The sequence below is a fragment of the Carya illinoinensis genome, chromosome 9 (assembly GCF_018687715.1).
Source record: "Carya illinoinensis cultivar Pawnee chromosome 9, C.illinoinensisPawnee_v1, whole genome shotgun sequence".
Taxonomy (NCBI): domain Eukaryota; kingdom Viridiplantae; phylum Streptophyta; class Magnoliopsida; order Fagales; family Juglandaceae; genus Carya; species Carya illinoinensis.
This window is the reverse complement of record NC_056760.1, coordinates 38,985,016-38,991,015: the sequence shown is the minus strand read 5'-3', so window position 1 is coordinate 38,991,015 and position 6,000 is coordinate 38,985,016. Positions and strand designations below refer to the sequence as shown.

The 6,000-nt window shown below is 39.3% G+C and overlaps 1 pseudogene; it reads left to right on the top strand.

Moving 5' to 3' along the window:
• Positions 1 to 2,424: 2,424 nt before the first annotated feature.
• LOC122277079 overlaps positions 2,425 to 6,000 on the top strand; it is a 30,534-nt pseudogene continuing 26,958 nt past the window's right edge.

Genomic DNA, 6,000 nt, shown 5'->3' with positions numbered 1-6,000 from the left:
AGTTGACATCAAGCCCCAAAACCAATGAGTCTGGCACGACTCCAACTGGTTGCGATCAAGCCCTAAACAAATGAGTCCATCATGACTATGACTGGCTACGATCAAGCCCACAACTGATCTGCAACTCATGGACGGTTCAGATCGAATGTACCAATGGCGAATCTCAACATTCCCACCGTACGGATGAGTCTGGAATGATCCAAATAGTTTGTCAGCACTATTTGATCATCACAACGGAACTCCAACTGGCGTAGATCTAGCCCAACATGATCTGCAACACATCGACAGTTCAGATCGACAGTACCGATGGCGAATCTCAACATTCCCACCGTACGGATGAGTCCGGAATGATCCAAATAGTTTGTCAGCACTATTTGATCATCACAATGGAACTCCAACTGGCGTAGATCTAGCCCAACATGATCTGCAACACATCGACAGTACCGATGGCGAATCTCAACATTCCCACCGTACAGATGAGTCCGGAATGATCCAAATAGTTTGTCAGCACTATTTGATCATCACAATGGAACTCCAACTGGCGTAGATCTAGCCCACAATGATCTGCAACACATCGACAGTTCAGATCGAAAGTACCGATGGTGAATCTCCATATTCCAACCGTACGGATGAGTCCAGAATGATCCAAATAGTAGGAAAGCACTATTTGATTGCTGAAATCGGACTCCGAATGGCTTAGATCTAGCCCAAAAAAGATCTGAAAAATGGATGGTTCAAATCTGTTTGGCGCGTGGGATGCACGCACCCGGGTAGGGCGTCTGGGGGCACGTTGGCGCATGGACGACACGTGCTACAGTAGCCATGTGCGCGTGGGGGAGCGCGTGGCGCGTGTCTTTCACGCTCCTAACCTCTTTACGGCACGTGTGGGCGCGTGGGCACGTGTGGAGCACCCGTCTTCAACCTCCGATGCGCATGGGGGCGCGTGGGTTATAGCAGAGACACGCGTCGACCTTCTAGGGGCGCGTGTGGGCTCGTCTGACCTCTGTTTTCGATTCCGTTTGCGGCAACGGATTCGTCTCGACACAAGGAACACCCTGGAGTGGTCAAAAATTGATTTTGACCAACTTGAATTTTCGGACAGCTCGAACCAGAGCTTTGATACCAATTGTTGTGCCTCCGGCCTGTCCGAAAATCACACAAAACAATTTTAAAGTGGTTCAGCAAATTGCTTACGTCCACTAGAGCCTCTTTTATAGAATTTATACGAGATTTAAAAAACACTCTAAAAATTCTATTTCTCTCTCTCACGTTCCTCTTTCTCGTTTCACCCACTGCCCTTGATCTCTCACCGCAGTGAGGATGAATTTTTCTGCACACTTAAGCTCTCCTATTTATAGGAGAGCAATCCTCTACGATGGCCTGCATCTTATGAAATTTGAAGATGGTGGGTGCCTAGTAAAACAAGCATGGTGGGTGGTGGTGGGTGAGCATGAGTTGGTGGCTGCAAACTCAAACTCATTTCACACTCACACTTTGGTTGATTTCAACAGAATGATCGATTTAGTCAATCTAATTTCCTGTAAATTTGTTATTATTCAGTCAAAACTGATATCCCTTTCGATGCTGGTACATGAGAAGAAACGACGCAGTAGAGAAATATCGAGTTAAGAGTACTCCTTTTTGGTGTCTCATTGTTGTATGGCAAGAAGTTCACCTTACCCTTGCACCAAGGCATCTCATAAAGATTTGTTTGCTTATCGGGAAGGGCAATTTAGTTAAGATTCGTATGTAAGAAACTTTCTAGTGGAAATATCGATTACACATTACGAACTTTCTTCTTTTCTCTTTGCTTTGTCGCTGTGATTTGCGTAGGAAATTGCCAAGTGATATCAACGGGGCAGGTATCCTTGCCAATTGGGTTTCTTTATTTTTAATTAAATATAATAGAATAATGCTCTTTATTTTAAATCTTATTATTTTTAATTATATATATTGATATGATATGTTTTAGGTATCTGATTTACTAAAAAAAAAAAAAAAAGTACCTGTCTATTCGTGAAATACTAAATAAATAAAAGTATATTTTAAAAAAAATAAAGGAAAATATGTGCTACGTGTCAAAATATGTGCTTTCCACTCTCCAGGATTACATGAAAATTGTCTAAAACTGACATATTCGCAATCTTCACACGTGTTCTAGAATGGCGGCAGTAATAGTCCCACGGCTGCAGCACTTTGATATCACCATCCATCCATCATACAGAGACTATAGTCCATATTACTTGCGATCACACATGTTTACTAGTTTGAAAATGCAAATTATTTAGGTTTGTCATGAGACTCCAATATGCATAAATCTAGACTTATTCCCCTATTTTTGTCTTGGAAAATGAGAGATTCTGCATTTACTTGATATTTAGGTACCGGTACTGAAACTAAGAAACCGGGAGAAGAGAGAGGTGTATGCAAAATATAGCCACGTTTTCGAAGCTTGGAATATTGTTGTCTCTTCTGGTAGGCTTCGTAGCTTCAGAAGATATGATCAGCTTCACCTTCAATGGATTTAGATCGGCGAATCTAAACCTATACGGCATAGCCAAAATCCCCGCTAATGGCCTTTTGAAGCTCACCAATGACACCAAACAGCAGAAGGGTCATGCTTTCTATCCCAATCCAATAAGCTTCAAGAATTCCTTAAATGGTAACTCTTCTTCCTTCTCTCCGACTTTTGTGTTCTCCATAATTTCCCAATATCCCACTTTTACCGATCATGGGATTGCTTTCGTGATTGCTCCAACAAAAGAGATCTCAGGAGCACTTCCAAGCCAGTACCTTGGCCTTTTCAATGAGACCAACAATGGTACTTCCACCAATCATGTGCTTGCCATAGAACTCGATACAATCCAGACCAGCGAGTTTGCTGACATAAACGACAATCATGTTGGGATTTCATATAAATGGGTTGAAGTCCAAAAGATTTGCTCCTGCAGTATACTTCGCTAATAATAATGGTGGATTTAAGAACATGAGCCTTATTAGTGGCCACCAAATGCAAGCACTACAAGAAAAGCAGTTTTTTCACACGATTTTTTTATCCCGTGACTAATGCTAGTGGGAAATACTAGCTGTTAGGACAAATCCCTTCCGTCGCAATAGGTATTGACGTTTATCACCAAAAAACGAGCGACGGATGAAAAGTCATGGCCAAAGACCTATTAAAGCAAGGAGATAGTATTCGTGTTAATAAATTTGTGGTTTTTACCTCTAATATATGTTAATATTTCCCGGTAATAGTAAAACATTCCACCACATCGTTTTGCCTTCAAAACATAACCTGATAGATCCCTAACGACCAAATCATGCCCTTCAACCCCGCATAATCTGAGGAAAAATCCAGTCGAAATTTCTCTAGAAAACGGCCCCGTAGAACCTCACTATCGCCAATTGTGGCCACGAACTGCCAGGCTCTTTAGTTTGCTGTATTTCTCGAATACAGCAAATCTCTCTCTTAAATCTGCGGTCGAGAGATCCGTAGCCCATATTGTGCCCTTCAACACCGCATATTCTCAGGAAAACTCCGGTGGTGGTTTCTCATTTCTCCGCCCCGTGGAACCTCACTGTAGCCAGTTGCCGCCACTCATGCCGACGCTGTTCTTTTCGTGGATTCTCGAATAAAGGTTAATCTCTCTCTTACATCTTTTTCCGAATGTTAATTTCTTTTCTCAAATTTCTATCTCTCTCTCTCCCCCCTGGTAATTCTCTCTACCTATTGGAAGAGATTTCTATGCGTGTGTATCTCTGGTTCCTGAGGGCTAGTACTATAATTTTAGCTTTTTCTTGCATTGTGAAATTCCATGGGGCAACTTCTTTAATTATTTGGGAAGTTGGTTTTGTCGCATCACGCAGGTCAAGTAGTAATTATCTGATGATCTTGTTTATCTCTTTAAGCTATTTGGTATGTGAATCAGGCTCATGACTGTTTTACACCTGGAATTACATGATTATATATCTCAGGGCAGGGAGATCTGCCCTGTTAGTGCTAAAAATCAGCATCATTGTTCCATTATCCCACACACATTGGACGATTCTAATTTTTCCATCTTCCCATGATCATGTATGGAGTTTGCTTACCTATTTTCCAAATCTGAAAAGAGCAGGGTTTCAAACTTGTTTATACCTATTTGTACTTTTGGTTTCAAACCTTTACATACATGTTTACAAATACAATTTTTTGTAATGTATTGCAAAAGAACGTATTACAAAATCCTTTAGTTATTTAGTAGATAGGCACAGGTCTTGTATGTAGTTGGTAGAATCTTCCTTATAATTATAACTACAAGCCTAAAAGATTATCAAGAAAGTAATCTGTTGTCATTTTGAATTGCCAGACCAATGCTACAACTGTGAAATCTCAAGGTTAAGATGCAATTGTAGAAACTTGTATGGTCTACATCAACAACTCTCCATACCCCTTATAATAGAGGTTTTTCTCATGTATCATACAAAAACCATCAGACTCAAGAGTAATAACAACCTTCCTTATGTGCATTATATAATCTTTGAATACCGCATGCATTTATTTAATTGCTATGAATCACAATCATGTATATCTAATGATGGACATCATCATGTACTCTACAATAATTGGAAAACTCACCAATGTCCTAAGTTTTATATGACCATAGCATACTTGTGGGAATACTCATTATTTTCCCCTTGCTTGAGCAATGATGTGGGTAGTTCAAGTTTTGCACAGTTGGTATCATTAGGTTACTTGTGAATCTTGTAATCCTTTTCAGTTGGAAATATTTCTGTTGTTTGGGGAATTTTGTTACTTTGATAGCTACTTTACCATACTCCTACACACCATGTTTCTCAACTAATTTGCCGTGTTACTTGCTTTCATGTGACATTCTGCAGACCTGGTACCCCTTGATCAGCACCCTTACCACCTAGTTCTTACCTGCAATGTAGTGCCAAACATAGCTCATCATCATAGCATGATCATGATGAATCTCCTACATGAAAATCAGCCATGCATGTAACAATCCTTCCTGAAAAATATCATGGCCATTACCCTTTTGGTTTTTTCATGATACAAATTTAATCTACCATGTATACTTATGCAAAATGAAACTTCATGATTGAGCCGGTTCTTCTTTACCTTTTTTTATGTAAGTTAATAATGATTAAGGGTTCTTGTATGATATTTACCTATCATTAATAGTATCACTTGTATGATATGTGAAGAAAGCACATTTGGCTGTATCTTAGAAATGCTTGCAACTGCATACCCACAAACTTGTACAATAATTTGGATATGAATCAAGTACCCTTTGCAAGGATGTGTGAATCATGTCTGTTTGTCACTCGTATATCTACCATTCACATAATATTGGCTGCTAATTTAACTCAAGAAACATCCAAAACTTCACTTCCTACTGTTATTTGAGCCACACGTTCTTGAGTGTTTTTAATAAATATTTACATGTTTGTCCTTCCCATTCATTCTTCTGTTTATTGATTAAAGTATCTTGTAAGACATGTTTATTACTACCAAAACTGGTTTGGAAATGATGATGTTTGTGACTTCCATTGGTTGAATGGAAGTACCACCTCCTTGTTTTGCTTCGGAAAATAACCTTGTATTCTTCTTAAATATAAGGATTTCTGCTGAAAAACTAATGAACACCAGTTATTTTGTAGGGACACAAGAAGGGCTCTAAAGTGCTAAATCTATAAAATCACAAGTGACCTATATTCGGTTGATATAGGTCAGATTACTCTTCCCCTCTTCCCAATGATATTGTGTTCACAAAGTATTTTAAATTTTGAAGAATTTCTTTTTTTATGAGTACACAAAGTTGACACTACACACATTGGCGATTAACATACCTCCCCCACGAATATGTTTGTAATGTACATACCATAACTAGCAAGTGCTTGCATCTTGATATCTGAAGATGACATCTCAGTTTTTTTGAGGTGTTATTGTTCTGGCCTAAAGAACCTAAAGTCCATTAGCTTTGGTCAAAACTA